The sequence below is a fragment of the Pinus tabuliformis genome, chromosome 5_2 (assembly GCF_031772625.1).
Source record: "Pinus tabuliformis cultivar Carrire ecotype Pingquan chromosome 5_2, CPIR1, whole genome shotgun sequence".
Taxonomy (NCBI): domain Eukaryota; kingdom Viridiplantae; phylum Streptophyta; class Pinopsida; order Pinales; family Pinaceae; genus Pinus; species Pinus tabuliformis.
In genome coordinates this window covers 31,411,066-31,428,079 of record NC_142306.1, presented here as the reverse complement: position 1 = coordinate 31,428,079, position 17,014 = coordinate 31,411,066, and the positions used below count along the sequence as shown (strand labels likewise).

The window sequence follows — 17,014 nt, the reverse complement described above, 5'->3', positions numbered from 1 at the left end:
TTTGCGTCATTATGCTGGGGGCATGCGAACTTATAACAAGCATAGTTTTTCATTTCAAGCTTGTGTAAACATGAAACCGAATCCAAGCAGAGTTCTCCATGGTTCAAGCTTGTGTAAAAATGAACCCATACCCGATTTACATCTCGTGATTGCCATTTTTATCCGCTGAATTCTGCTAGATGAGCCTTGGTTGTTTTCATTCCATCGCCGCCATCTCTTTGGCCGATCATATGCTCTCACTTGGTTGTTTATCCTTTCCTGAGGAACCGCAGCGATGAGTGGTTTTATTAGCCAGCCTCTTGACCATTACATGTTTTGAGCAGTTCCACCATTGCCGGAACCAGTTGCTACCCTTTATACCACTCGTTCCTCTAGGACGAGTCGCCTTTAAGCTCTTTTCTGACTCGTAAAATATGAAAAGATTGCCGAGTATTTTTCCCTTTTTGACTCGTTAAAGAGAATAAAAATGGACGTCGTCTTTAAGCTCTTTTCCGACACAAACCACGAAAAGACGGCCGAGCTTCCTTCCAGCTCGTTAAAAGGAACGGAAGGTGGTCACTTTTTCGACTGTTTAACTTAAAAAGATTGGCGGGTGTTTGTCGTTTCGCACCCGTTATTGGCTCCAAAACGACGTACTTCCGACTGCTTTTTTACTTTTTCGGGTCGAAGTTACTATTTACGAAAAGTACTCCTCGATCGTAATGGTCGGGCGGTTCTTTCGGGTATTGTTTTATACTTTTTCGGGCTCGAGAGACACAACTCTACGAAAAAGGACCCCCCTGGAGTTTCCTTTTCCGCTGTCTTTTCAAACTCTCTAAACATGAAAAGGCGCCGAGTTTTTCCTTTGTCAGGCTCGTTAAAACTTAATGACATCGGGCATTGTCGAGATGACGCTCTCCAAGCATATGCTATCCCCGTCAAGCTTGTCATCCAAAAATAATCGGGGTACCTGCCAGAAATGGTGGGGAAAATGGAACTGTAATAATTGTCGTGTCGGCAGTATGTCGCTCTTGAACATGGCACTTGTTTGCATTCGTGTCTGGGTGGGGATGTCTCATCTTGTTTCACATTAGCCTCCGGGGGTTTGGGTTATCCTGTTTTGACCTCTCATCTGCTCATTGCCTTGTCACCATGACCTTTGCCCATTTGATGTCAAATACTGCCAAATCCACTGTCGTGCTGCCGATATGTTCAAGAGAAGTTGACCTCTGCACTTGTACAACCTTCGCTTATATCTCACACAAACTATTTTACCTCTGTCTCGTGTCGATGATGTGGGAAACATTATGGCCCACCTTCGATCAAGGTCACTTCCTGTCGACTTCAGCTCATTATCCGGGAAGGCGACTTAGAGACTCCCTTCAGGTGCCTTGGAGCCTGCATGCCTCAATGGCAGGTTCCTCGTGTTCGACGCGAGGTTTACATAATTGGCCTCCGATCGAATGATTCCGTGGGTGTTCGACGCCAGCTCATTGATTCACACGCTGCGGATTGTACCTATAGTACCTTGAGGGCCATTGTCATTATTGGTGGTACCTCTCGCGTCTGTTAACAGTTTTCATCATTGACTGGTAATCAGACGATGTTCATGCATGTTCGACTTCAGCTCATGTATCCACATGCTTGGACTTGTACTTTGTTCGGGTCGAGATGGAGTGCAAGACCCTGGATCCCTGTCTGTTATGATCCAGGTTGCGATTTTGTGGGTGATCATTACATGACTCATTGATGGATGGCTGCGCCCATACCTGAGTCTTCATGGATGGCTGCGACCATACCTTGTTATCATCATGGTCTTCTTAGCTGGGTGGCTGCATCCATACCACAGACCTTCTTCGCATGTCTTTTGGATGGCTGCGCCCATGCCTAGACTGCATGTACTTGATTATCAGAGATATTCGGTCCTTCCTGGTAATGTTCCAGTTCAGCGAGTTTTGTAAAGCATTTCACCCCTCCCACTCTCTCGGGTCTCACACTTTAGGGGGCAATCTGTTACGCAGTAATTTGTCACTGTCTCCTTGTCAGTCTCTCTACTGTGTCTGGGTTTCAAAATGATCAAGCCCATGCTCTCTCAGTTGGCCAAATGACCCACTTTGCCAAAGTTTTTCTATCAGCGCGACTTTTGTCCAAATAACCGCGCTGATGGGCGCTCCATAACAGACCAAATGCGCTGCCAGCGCGGAAGTACACCTGGTTTCCACGCTGATCGAATTTCATGAGCCAGCGCATCTGTTATTCATATCTGATCGCGCTGACATGGCCTTCTTTGTTATTCAGCTGCGATGTCAGCGCTCCAGTGCAGTTATGGACCTGCGCTGATCCTGTTTGGGTGAATTCGTTGTAACAGCCAACCTTCCAGATGACTCCAGACCTGGTTGTTGGCCTTGTGGGTATCGCCCTCCCTTCTATGGCATGTATGTTCGTCATTTGAGCCACCTTCCTTGGAGATGAGCTTATCCTCCCACCATTTGTGGAGGCTCTTTCTCCTATTTAAACATCTACCATTGCCATGAGCAGCTAGTTTTTAGTTGGATTTTTTTGGATAGTTTGGATTGTGTGGAGTTTATAGAGTTTGAACTGCTGCTGGTGTGCATTTTGATAGGTAGTCGGTGTGACAAGTGTGGATTGTTGTAAAGCTTGAGGAAGATTGTATAGTGTGACTTGTGTGTGAGAGAGAGTTTGTCTGGAGAATCCCATCTCCAAAGGTGAATGCTTGAAGGACTTGCTGACTGAACCCTCCTGAGAAGGTTTCGACGTCAGAACACTTGGTTGTACTCTTCTCTGTATTTATCATTAATAATAGATGACTACTATTATGGTTCCATTCTCATTTGTCTCATGATGGCCAATGTGAATTACATCCTTTCTGACTGATGTATAGTTGCTTTTATTAGATTTCAAGCTTGTATTTGGATCTCTCTTCGTGTGTGCAGGTATCCATTCACCAGGATCGTGAAGGATTGTGACCAGCCAAGGCGAAGGAGCGAGGACAAGGCTTCTTCATCAAACATAAGCGTTGGAAACCAAGTAGGTCTTCTTTTACCTCTCTTTTAATCGCAATTAGGAACCTGCGTGGTAGCATTGTGTGATTGTTACTAGACCCGTTGTGGGCTAGTAGGGATCGTCTCTGTCCGCAGAGAGGATTTACCTCCGTAACAATCACCAACATATATGATAAGATTATTGAAATTTCATCCTTATTAGTTAAGAAATTGCATGAAAATAAAAAGAAGAGCATATACACATGTTTTTGTATCAGTATATTTGTGCAACAATTCTGATCCACAACCATCATGGACCACTCAAATGATATGTTAAGGACTGCCTTGCTTACTCATAATCCTAATGAGTTTTTTTGTTATCTACAAATTCAAAAACCAATGGAAATGGATAAGAGAGTGATAATAACACCAAACTTATTAAAAAAATATGGATTATTTCAAGTATCTTGCAATAGTGGTATGCCATGAAGGAAATATGGATTTATGCTAACAAGTCCTCCACCCCAATACTGAAATGTCTTGGTATCTTTACCAAATATTGTTGTATTCCTTTCTTTTCTTTACTCGATAATCAACCATCCATTCTCCCAAGAAGGCATTGGAAACTAACGAAAACACCTAACAATAAAATGGAGCGCCCAGTAGCCAATGGGCAATGCCTAGCAGCCAATGGGCAATGCCCAGCAAGCGATTTTATCATCCAGGGAGAGAGAGGGGGGTTGTGTGCAGCCCGTATGACTGTCGTACGACCTCAAGGTAAGAGACAAGATGACCAGCAAAACGAATGTGCTATCACTTCTTCCTTTACCTCACCTCTTATGTCCTCATTGTCATAATCTACTACTGTTATTGTTTGCCTTCTTTGAGAAGCTTCCATAGCATCTAACCTTCTTGTTATGGCTCTCAACGTCTCTATATATCTTCATTCATAGCTCCTCTACATGGTCTTCCTCAACCTCTCCATATAGAGAAACCCCTTCTATGTGCTCTAATCTACTCTTCCATGTAGCTCTCTCTGCAGTTTATAATAGTATCTACCCAGTGCCAAAGCTGGTGTTGTTTCTGTACCTTGACAACTTTATCTAGCAATCTTCTTGGCTGGAGTTGTTGTCACCACTGGATCAACCCACTATGATGTAATCACTTGATGCAGATGCCCTTGAGGCACTGAATAAATCTAGCAATTGAACACTTGCAATTACAGAGTGGACAACAAACTACACTGCTAACAATATACTAGCTTCTTTAATATAATGGAACTACACTTCACGAACCAATTTCTTATTTTCAACAGAAATAAATTGTAACTACTACAGTAAAAAAGTTATCACTGCCAAATTTCTGTCTACCATACTTGTATCAATGTTAATGGATAGGCTCGATATCTCTTTCATTCAACATAATACAGTTTACATTACAAGCTTGGCAGCTCTATTTCTCATGTTGGTTAAACCACAATAATGCTAATCTTACATTTACCAGGCTTACGGGCTGTTGCCATTGCAATAAAAAACACCTCAACAAAGATCTAAGAATATCTTTGAGAATTGAACTCTGTTTCCTCTACATACAAGCTTAAGGCTTTGCTATATCTCCACTAGATTGTAATGACAGTCACTGGAGTCCAGAAATCTACCAATTCTATTCCACCAGCTCCTCTGAGCTATTACCAAGCTCTACCTACTTTCTCACAAGGCTTTGCCGTCATTCTTCAATTAAACTGTTGAGTTCCCAAACGCTACTTCCAAGGGAAATGGTTCCTCCTTTAATACGCTCTAAGCCTCCTTAAAGTCTCCTAATCAAAGTTGACCATTTCAACTAGCTCCACTTCTCACCAATTACCAGTTGTTATGTGGAGTATTCTCAGTTTTTTTTTACCAAAATGAAAACAAATTAAAATGAAATATTTTTGAGTGATGTAAGATTGTCAACTGCATAGGAATGCTTTGCATCAACAATGAAATAGGCATATTTTTCATTAAAATACAAAACTTGGTATGAATCAAAGCCGTAAACCTACCTTCCTACTTTCACAAATCAGTAAAATGTGGAAGCAATGAAGACACAACATCAGCAGTTAGAGTTCAAACACTAGTTATGTTAGGAAACCAACTCACAAAAAGATAGAAAAGATAGATCAATGCCTTATAATTCAGCCTCTTCGAGGGGGCAACCTCCTTTACATTACATAAATGAACAATTCTTAGATGATTCAAATGATAAAACCTCCTTTCTATATATAGGAGTCTAAGGGGTCACAATATAACCAAGCCGACCTAATAATAATAATATAAGGGCACAAAAATAACAATAGAGAGATTCTATGGGGCACAGTAATAACAATATGGGGACAATAGGGGCACAACAATATTAATAAGGGATACAACTACAATATTAATGGGGGCATCACTAGTATTATAGGGACCTAACATGCCCCTCTCCTTCAAAAAAGTGTTGTCCTCAACGCTTAAGTATTTATGGATGCTTCTGTATAAGTATTTCTGTGGAATCTTCAGCAGATAAGTTCTTCCACTTGATGAGATACTCTGAAATGGATCGATTTCGTAGTTATCGAGTTCTTGTTTCTATGACTGCTTCCAGTTCCAATATAATTTTTCCTTCCTCGTCAAGTTCTGGCAATATTGTTTGAACTGGGACCTTGTCGCCTATAACCTTCTTTAAACATGAAACATGGAAAACTGGGTGCACTCGAGAAGTTGCAGGAAGCTCCAATTTGCATGCCATTGTACCAATCTTTTGCAACACCTTGTATGGACCATAATACTTTGGTGACAATTTGTTATCTTTCTTAGCTTGCTTGAGGAACATTTGTTTATATGGTTGTAGCTGTAGGAATACCCAATCACCTACATCAAAACTTCTTTCACTATGATGTTGATCTGCTTATTGTTTCATTCTATTCTACACCAACACGAGGTTATCCTTTTTATAGTTGGAGAACTTGTTGTTGATGCTCGATGTGATGTTCCACTGCTTGAACCTTAGAATTTTCTCTTAAATATGATGTGATAGATGGTGGTTGATATCCATAAAGTGCCATAAATGGGGTCATTTTTGTTGTAGTATGGAAGGAAGTGTTATACCACCATTCAGCCAGAGGCAACCATTTGACCCATTGTGTCTGTTTATCAGATACAAAGCAACGAAAATATCCTTCCAAACATTTGTTTACTATCTTCGTTTGCCCATTAGATTGAGGATGATAAGATGAGCTATGAGCTAACTGAGTACCAAGACAAGAAAATAATTATGTCCAAAAATTTCCTGTAAAAATGGGATCTCTGTCACTTACAATAATTTTTGGGTTTCCATGTAGCTTTTGAATTGTTTCCATAAATGCCGTAGAAATTGTACTGGCTTTAAATGGATGTGATAATGCACAAAAGTGTGCATACTTGGTAAGCCTGTTAACTACCACCATGATGACACTCTTTCCCTCAGACTTGGGTAAACCTATGATAAAATCCATTGAAACCTTTTCCCAACATTGGCTTGGAATGGATAAAGGTTGTAATAGACTTGGTGTCTTAATTGTTTCAGCTTTATTTTATTGGCATACCAAACATTCCGCCACAAACTTTTGAATATCTGATTTAAGGCCATCCCAAAAAAATTCCTTCTTAACCCTGTGGTAAGTTTTTGAAAATCCTGAGTGCCCTCCTAAGGAAGAAGCGTGCAATTCCAAAAGAATCTTTTGTTTGAGTTGGGAATTCTTACAGAGGTATAAGCGATCATTGTACCATAATGAATCATTTTTCCAGCTAAACGTATCAGATGTACTGGAATCTTGTTGTAACTTTCGAATAAGTTCCCACACTTCTTCATCATTCTTCCATTCCTCCTTTGCTTCGTTTATCCAATCTGGTTGGATAATAGAAATGGCATACAACAATGCTTCCACATCCTCATCCTTTCTTGAGAGTGCATCTGCCACAACATTTTGCTTCCCTTTTTTGTATATGATTTCAAAGTCATAACCGAACATCTTTGTGACCCATTTTTGTTGTTTTTCATAGGATAATCTTTGTTCTAAAAAGTATTTAAGGTTATCATGATCTGTTTTTACCTTGAAGTGTCTTCCCATTAGGTAGGGTTGCCATTTCTTAAGTGCATGTAGTATTTCCAACATTTCCTTCTCATAAATAGCTTTTTGTAAATACTTTCCCTTGATTAGACAACTTTCAAAAGCAATGGGTCTTTCATCTTGCATTAAAACATCACCAATTCCATTTCCAAAAGCATCACATTCCACAATAAAGGTTTTTGTGAAGTCTGGTGTAGCTAAGACCGGTGCTTGGCACATTCCCTCTTTAAGATCTTCGAAGGCCTTTGTTTCTTTTGGAGTCCATGAAAATGCATCTTTCTTCAACAATGTTGTTAGAGGTGCTGCTATTTTCCCATAATTCTTAACAAACTTTCTATAATACCCTATCAACCCAAGAAATCCTCGCAAATGCTTTATGGATGTGGGGATTTACAATTCCTTAATGGCTTTAATTTTGCTAGGGTCTACCTTAACTCCTTCATGAGATACAATATGACCCATATATTCCACCTCTTGTACTCCAAAGAAACATTTGGATCATTTTGCATATAATTGTTTCTCCTCCCATAGTTGTAGCACCCTGTCAACGTGTTCAACATGATCCTTCCAAGACTTGCTGTAGATTAGTATATCATCAAAAAATACTAACACAAATCTTCTAAGGAAGGGTTTGAAAATGGAATTCATCAAACCTTGAAATGTAGAAGGTGCATTGGTAAGGCCAAAAGGCATGACCAAAAACTCATAGTGACCCTCATGAGTTCTAAATGTTGTTTTTGGAATGTCTTGAGTCTTCATTCTGATTTGATGATATCCTGAACAAAGATCTAACTTGGTGAAGTAAATTGATCCATGCGATTCATCCAATAATTCATCAATGACAGGAATGGGAAACTTATCTTTAATAGTGAGCTTGTTGAGCTCCCTATAATCCGGACACATGTGCCATGATCCATCCTTCTTGTGCACCAATACTACTAGAGTAGAGAAATAACTTTGGCTAGGTTGAATTATACCAGCCTCAAGAATTTCTGCAACCATGCGTTCAATTTCACTCTTTTGGGCATAGGGATATCTGTACAACCTGATGTTTGGAGGAACACTTCCTGGAATCAAATGAATAGCATGATCATGATCACGAATAGCTGGGAGACCTTTGAGAGTCTCAAATACCTTGGAATGATTGTCCAAGGCTTTTTGGAGATCTGGAGCAATAGATGAATTCAATGTGGAAACATCTAGCGAACATAATTGTGCAATTACACCTCATTGTTCCTTTTTTAGAAGCTTTGTCACACCGTTAGAGCTTATTATATTTACCAGTTTCCCTGTAATACCCCTTAATTCAACTTCCTTTCCTTCCGCATAAAATTTCATGAAAAGTTCTTGAAAGTTAAAAGCTATTGTACCCAAGGATTGTAGCCATTGGACTCCTAGTACAACATTAGCAGCTCCCATTGGAATGGAAAGCATTGGGCTTTTCAATACATATTCTCCCATGGATAGCTTGATATTATGGCACTTTCCAGAGAAATTTATTGTTCTTCTATTTGCAACCATCACTTGACACTCTGGTGCTGGATATAGGAAGCAATTCAATTCTTTTGCTATCTTACAATGAATAAAATTGTGGGTACTTCCTGAATCAATCAACACTATTACCTTTTTCTTTTTGATTTGTCCTTCTATCTTGATGGTTTAAGGAGTGCTAATTCCAGCCAATACATTACAAGATATGGTCGGATTCATTTCTTCTTTATCTAGGCTTTGTTCCTGGAGTATATCCTCTTGTTTTGACCTTTCTTGCTCCTTTTCTTCTTCCTCTTCACAATCTATGTAGAATAATTTCTTCTCAGCACACTTATGACCTTTAGTGTATTTATTATCACAACTGTAACAAAGCCCTTTTGCTATTTTTTCTTCCAATTTTTGTGGTGTCAACCTTATAGGTTGTGGAAGGCTAGGGGCAACAACACTTCCATCTTTATAGTTGTGAGTAGTATGCTTCCTCGTTGCCATAATTTTTCTTCCCATTTTCCTTGCTAACCTGAATGCCTTCTCTAATGAATCAGGTTCCCAAAGGTGAACATCATGTTGGATATTATACTTTAAATTCCCTATGAACACATTAATCCTATGCTTCTCTGGAATATTTTTACCCTTATGTTCAATTTTTGGAACTCCTCAATGTGCTCCATTATTGAACCCTTTTGTTTGAGACTTATCAATTGCCTAAAAAAAGTGTTGCTTTTTGTATCGTCATAATGTGTTGTCACTTCTTCCGTAAAAATTTCCCAAGTGATAATTTGTTTACGAGAGCAAAGCCATTGATACCATACAAACTGATTTGGCTCCAAATATAAAGTTGCAATACATATGTTTTGTGGTTTTGCACATTATTGAGATCGAAAAATTGCTCCATCTGTAATATCCATGTTGCGGGATCCTTGCCATCCAACTTCCTCATATCGATTTTTGGAATATGGTGGGTCTTCGATCCAACATTAGAGTCTATGGAATCATGATTAACATTTCTTTTGTTTTCATCATGAGTTTCCTTTACTACCCTTTCACCATTAGTGACCATTTCTTATAGCAACTTATTCATATTTATCTTCAATTCTTCCATCTTATCATCCATGCCATCTATTTTAGCATCCATGCCATTCATCTTAGCTTCTGTGCCATCCATCTTAGCTTCTACACCTTTCTTTAAACCATCCATCTTAGCTTCTACTTCTTTCTTTAAACCATCCATCTTAGGTTCTGTTACTTTTTGTGCAAGTGACACTTGTTGCACTTGGGCTCGTAATTTTGATATATCATGTTGCATTTCTTCCTCTTCTTCATGAGTCATGCTATAGCTTTCAGGTTGCTTACTAGGTGTTTGCATTTTCTTTCCTCGGGGCATCAATTACTGATAATAATGCTTTACTATTCCCTTTGAATTCCTTCAAACTAATTTTTCAAATCAAGCTTATGCAAAAATTAAAAAAAAAACTACACACCTTTTTTCACTTTGTAGGAGCTTGATATTGAATCTGATATATCTTTGTAATTTCGGATCATCCAATTCTGAAATTGTGACCTGTAGTAGCCCTCTGCGTCCTCTTTCCAATGCCACCAGTCTTATCCAAATTGGATTCTCCAAGGAAGAGTTATGCACAATATCCCAAGATGACCTGATTATAGACCTTTCGAGAAGAGAGAACTTGTATGAAGTGCCACGTGTCACTATCTCGACCTTTGGCTTTGAAAATATATACAAGAAACTACAGTCTGTCCTCTTTCTATCCCTTTTTACAAAATTTCAATCCGATGCTCAAAGAGAAAGTTATGATGATTTTCCCCAGGTCACCTGTTTGGAATGTAATTCAGGAGTCTGCAAAAAGACCATCTTCCTCAAATCATATCTCTGCAAATATAGCGCGAAAAGCTTTGAAATTTGGACTCGAGGTTCAATGAGATTTCATCTCAAATGGGTTTTCTTTTTTTGATTCTGAAACATCGCAGAAAAAAAAAGTTATAGCGAAAATTCCACAATGACCTATTTGGAGCAGCGAAACACTAAAATCAAAAGCTCTGATACCAAATGTTATGAAACCAGCTCACAAAAATGTAGAATTCAGCATCTTCGAGGGGGAAACCTCCTTTACATTACATAAATGAACAATTCTTAGATGATTCAAATGAAAAAACCCCCTTTCTATATATAGGAGTCGAAGGCGTCACAATATAACCAAGCCGACCTAACAATAATAATATAAGGACACAAAAATAATAATAGAGGGATTCTATGGGGCACAGTAGTAACAATATGGGGACAATAGGGACACAACAATATTAATAAGGGATACAACTACAATATTAATGGGGGCATCACTAGTATTATAGGGACCTAACAGGCTATGTGGTGACGTAAACTCAAACACAATAAGATCAAATAACTCACCTATGGAATCGGTACCAACATTTATTCAAGCCTCACCAAGTACATGAATTTAAACTTTAGCTTTCCAAATATTATGAGAAAATTTGTTTGATTATTGATAAGCGAGAAGGTGGCATAATTTGCCCAAGTTTCAAATTCGACTCTAGTTATACACCAACATTGAGAATACAAATGGACTCATCTATAAACTTGATGCCATTTTTAAGATGGCCATAAAATGAAGTTGGCAAACATTGCTTCTTAAGACACACCCAATAGATTTTTGATATCATTGAGTATGCACATGGTTCCTTGAAAACTGATTCACTTTCCAAGTTCTGATCTCTGAGAGATTGAAACTTCAGGCCCTGGTTTGATCAGGGATGCAAAGCCAGGAAGAGGCCCCAATAGAAAGATGTTTGCAGGAAAAATGAAGACCCATTGGGTGCTTGTAATATTCAACATTTCTTCAATGATTGTAGGTCAAGCTACTGCTATGCTTTTTAACAGTTATTACTTTGATGATGGTGGTAACAGTAGAAAGATATCAACTATGGTGCAATCGGTAGGATGTCCTATTCTTTTCATACCTCTAGTAATTTATCAAGGAAAACAAGCCTCTAAGATTACCCCGCTCACACCCTAATTGGTGCTAATTTATGTTGGTTTGGGCTTGCTTCTAGCTGGAGACAATCTGCTTTACTCATGGGGTATCTCTTATATGCTTGTTTCGACCTATTCAAGTCAACCGGCCTTTAATGCTGTATTTGTATTCCTACTGAACAGGCAGAAAATTACTCCATATATCCTGAATTCTCTGGTTTTGGTAACTTTGGGTGCAATTCTTCTTTCAGTTCATTCAAATGATGATAGGGCTAAGGGAGTGAATACTACCAAGTACATAGTAGGATTCATTTGTACTGTTGCAGCTTCTACCATCACTGGGGGATCTAAGAATATATTTGACAGAATCGAACTATGTTTCCTCTACATATAGGATTAGGGCCTTGCTATACCTCCACTAGACTATAATGACAGTCACTGGAGTCCACATATCTACGAGTTCTGTTCCACAAACTCCTTTGAGCTATTACCAAGCTCTATATGCTTTTTAACAAGGCTTCGCTGCCAATCTTCAATTAAACCATTGAGCTACCAAACAATACTTCCAAGATAAATGGTTCATCCTTTAATAGGCCCTAAGCCTTATTAAAGCCTCCTAATCAAATTTGAAAATTTCAACTAGCTCCACTTCTCACCAATTACTAGTTTTTATGTGGAGTATTCTCAAGGGTTTTTTTACCAAAATGGAAACAAATTAAAATGAAATATTATTTAGTGATGTAAGATTGTCAACTGCATAGGAATGCTCTTCATCAACAATGAAATAGGCATAGTTTTCATTAAAATACCAAACTTGGTTTTTATCGAAGCCAAAAACTTGCCTTCCTCCTTTAACAAATGAGTAAAACTTGGAAGCAATGAAGACATAATCTCATCAGTTAGAGTTCAAAAACTGGTTATGTGGTGACGTAAATCTCAAACACAATAAGATCAAATAGCTCACCTATGGAATCGGTACCAACATTTATTCAAACCTCACCAACTACATGAATTTACGCTTTAGCTTTCCCAATATTATGAGAAGAGTTGTTTGATTATTGAGAAGCCAGAAGGTGGCATAATTTGCCCAAGTTTCAAATTCGACTCTAGTTATACACCAACATTGAGAATACAAATGGACTCATCTGTAAACTTGATGCCATTTTTAAGATGGCCATAAAATGAAGTTGGAAAACATTGCTTTTTAAGACACACCCAATGCATTTTTGATATCATTGAGTATGCACATGGTTCCTTGAAAACCAATTCACTTTCCAAGTTCTGACATTCGAGAGATTGAAACTTCAGGCATTGGTTTGATCAAGGATGCAGAGCGAGGAAGAGGCCCCAGTAGAAATATGTTTGTAGGAAAAAGGAAGACCCATTGGATGCTTGTAATATTCAACATTTCGTCAATGAATGTAGGTCAAGCTATTGCTATGCTTATTAATAGGTATTACTTTGATGATGGTGGTAATAGTAGATGGATATCAAATCTAGTGCAATCGGCAGGATGTCCTATTCTTTTCATACCTCTGGTACTTTATCAAGGAAAACAAGCCTCTACGATTACCCCTCTCACACCCAAATTGATGCTAATTTATGTTGGTTTTGGCTTGCTTCTAGGTGGAGACAATATGCTTTAATCATGGGGTATCTCTTATATTCCTGTTTAGACCTATTCTCTTCTCTATTCAAGTCAACTAGCCTTCAATGTTGTATTTGCATTCCTACTAAAGAGGAAGAGAATTACTCCATATATCCTGAATTTTATGGTTTTGTTGACTTTGGGTGCAATTCTGCTTGCGGTTCATTCAGATGGTGACAGACCTAAGGGAGTGAACACTGCCAAGTACATAGTGGGATTCATTTGTACTGTTGCAACTTTTGCCATCACGGGGGGATATAAGAATATCTTTGATAGAATCGAACTCTATTTCCTCTACATACAGGCTTAAAGCCTTGTTATACCTCCGCTAGACTGGAATGACAGTCGCTGGAGTCCACAAATATACCAGTTTTGTTCCACCAACTCCTCTGAGATATTACCAAGATCTACCTGCTTTTTAACAGGGCTTTGCTGCCAATCTTCAATTAAACTACTGAGATACCAAATGCTACTTCCAAGGGAAATGGTTCCTCCTTTAATAGGCCCTAAGCCTCTTTAAAGTCTCCTAATCAAAGTTGACCATTTCAACTAGCTCCACTTCTCACCAATTACCAGTTGTTATGTGGAGTATTCTCAATGGTTTTTTTACCAAAAAGAAAGCAAACTAAAATGAAATATTTTTGAGTGATGTAAGATTGTCAACTGCATAGGAATGCTCTACATCAACAGTGAAATAGGCATAGTTTTCATTAAAATACAAAACTTGGTTGGAATCGAAGCCACAAACATGCCTTCCTTCTTTGAAAAGTTAGTAAAACGTGGAAGGAATGAAGACATAATCTCATCAGTCAAAGTTCAAAAATTGGTTATATGGTGACATAAATATCAAACACAATAAGGTCAAATAACTCACCCATGGAATCAGTACCAACATTCATTCAAACCTCACCAAATACATTAATTTACACTTTAGCTTTCCAAATATTATGAGAAGAGTTGTTTGATTATTGAGAAGCCAGAAGGTGGCATAATTTGTTTAAGTTTCAAATTTGACTTTAGTTATACACCAACATTGAGAATACAAATGGGCTCATCTGTAAACTTGACACCATTTCTAAGATGGTCGAAAAATGAAGTTGGAAAACATTGCTTCTTAAGACACATCCAATGCATTTTTGATATCATTGAGTATGCACATGGTTCCTTGAAAACCAATTCACTTTCCAAGTTCTAACATCCGAGAAATTGAGACTTCAGGCCATGGTTTGATTAGGGATGCAGAGTCGGGAAGAGGCCCCAATAGAAAGATGTTTGCAGGAAAAAGGAAGACCCATTGGGTGCTTGTAATATTTAGCATTTCGTCAATGATTGTAGGTCAAGCTACTACTATTCTTCTTAACAGGTATTACTTTGATGATGGTGGTAATAGTAGATGGATATCAACTCTGGTGCAATCGGCATGATGTCCTATTCTTTTCATACCTCTGGTACTTTATCAAGGAAAACAAGCCTCTAAGATTACCCCGCTCACACCCAAATTGGTGCTAATTTATGTTGGTTTGGGCTTGCTTCTAGCTGGAGACAATCTGCTTTACTCATGGGGTATCTCTTATATGCCTGTTTCGACCTATTCTCTTCTCTGTTCAAGTCAACTGGCCTTCAATGCTGTATTTGCATTCATACTAAATAGGCAGAAAATTACTCCATATATCCTGAATTCTCTGGTTTTGCTGACTTTGGGTGCAATTCTGCTTGCGGTTCATTCAGATGGTGACAGGCCTAAGGGAGTGAATACTGCCAAGTACATAGTAGGATTCATTTGTACTGTTGCAGCTTCTGCCATCTATGGGCTGCTTCTTCCATTGATGCAGCTTGTATTCAATAGGGTTATAAAGAAGGAGACCTTTGCAGTGGTTTTGGAGATGCAAATTTTCACATCCATAGTTGCTAGTGTGGTATGCATAGTTGGATTTTTTATTAGTGGGGAGTTCAGAGATATTAAAAAGGAGGCTGAGAGCTCTAGGGTTTCTTCCAATTAGAGGAGAAGTGAGGTCCGAGGTAGCTTGTAGCCGTCGAACAGCAGGGTCACCTGTCTCCCCCAGTAAAACTTCATGTGCATCATCTTGGAGGTATCGAGTTCGAATCTGGGTGAAACCCTCTTCCACAAATTCGTTGGAAATGCCCCTAATAGATCAGATTCAGGGCCTGGTCCTCGATATTGAAATAGATACAAAGAAGACCATTCCGATGGGGTATATTCTTCTCCAACCTGTCCAAGACTGCCCTTCCTCCAAAATGTATATAGAAATGCTCAAATGCAAGCTTGAAATCAGGAATGTACGGCTTGATATTCATCTTCAGAAGTTTTCTTCCACACCAAAAACTACTCTGGACCCAAATAAGGTAAGAAGATAGAGATATGAGAATTTGAGAGAAGCAGATACAAAAATTTGCAATCCTAAATGAGAAAATGGGATTGTGCTCCAAAAATCTGAGAATCCAAATCAAAAATGGTCTGAATACTGCCACTCACTTCAATATACCCATAAAATTTTCCTCCGTCACCTTAGACCTCATGGCTAGCGACTTTGTTGCAATGTGTTAGCCTCCTGCTGCAGCAGGTTAATCATCTTTCATGATCGACATTTTTACATGCGAAATATGTCATACTTTGCTTGCTGCAATGCTCCATATTTGATACAGATGGCCAGAGAAGTATTCGTGAAAGTGAGCTAATCTAAATGCCACTGCTTTGTTCCAGTCTTGATGAGTAATCCATTTTGATCAGTTTTCAAGCATGGGAAGGCCAAACAGCTTAATCTTGGCTTCCCTGGGTTTCAATTTCATGTTGTAGAATATAGAGAATGAACATCTGTCCAAATAGCTTAATCTTGGCAGATTTGTAGTTAGGTAGAGAAACAAGGGTGCTCAACAGCTTAATCTGAGCCCCTGGCTGAAATAAGTGTAGAAGTAGATAGGAGCACAAGCAACAAGAAAGAATGAAAAGCTGGGTATGCTAGTTCAAGTGCACCCAAACCAAAAGAAGAGAAAATGCTAGGTGAGTAGGTCGGGTAGGTAGCTTTGTGGTTGCAGAATCATGGCTTGTGATCCATTTCATATTGTCAAGTGTTATATCTACCATATCACAAGTTGAAGGCAGTTGTTTAGTTGGAGGACTTCAAGCGAGGCATGACTAAATTCCCCTTCTTCTTCTTTCCCCAAATCACTCACTAACTTCCCCTAAAGAGGTCAAGATCTGCTTGATACCTCTTAGATTCATCATTCTCCATATCATTTGCCTTGGTGGAGATCTGCTTCACTCAAGGAATGTTCACACTTCTTTTATCAGTCATTTTCCCCCATTGATAGCCTAAGACATCATTCTTAGCACTTTTTCTCATCATTATCATATTCACTACTAACTTTATTATGTAACTCCCTATATATTTCCTCTTCCCCTACTAAAACTATATATATAACTCCCCTGTATACTTATCCCTTCCCCCTGGTTGAAAAATAACCATATACATCCTTGGGAATTGCTAAGTTTATCAGAAACTCAGCAAGAACCCACACTGCCCCCCTCTAACCATCTTCCAGATGCATTTCGGACTCCTTCCGATGCATAAAGCCCTTCATCACTCCATAAAACCCCTCTAATGCTTTTTGATTCCTTCACAAAGCATAAATTCCCTTCATATGTATAAAAAACCATCTTTTGGCCTTGTTTCTACCTTTTCCAAGGCACAAACCCTTTTAAAGGCCTAAAATCCTTCTCAAATCCATTGAAATCCTCCCAAGTG

General features: G+C 38.8%; 1 pseudogene; it reads left to right on the top strand.

The window, feature by feature from the left end:
* The first annotated feature begins 3,631 nt into the window (after positions 1 to 3,631).
* LOC149157479 (putative purine permease 11 pseudogene) lies at positions 3,632 to 15,250 on the top strand (annotated as a pseudogene).
* The last annotated feature ends 1,764 nt before the right edge of the window (positions 15,251 to 17,014 follow it).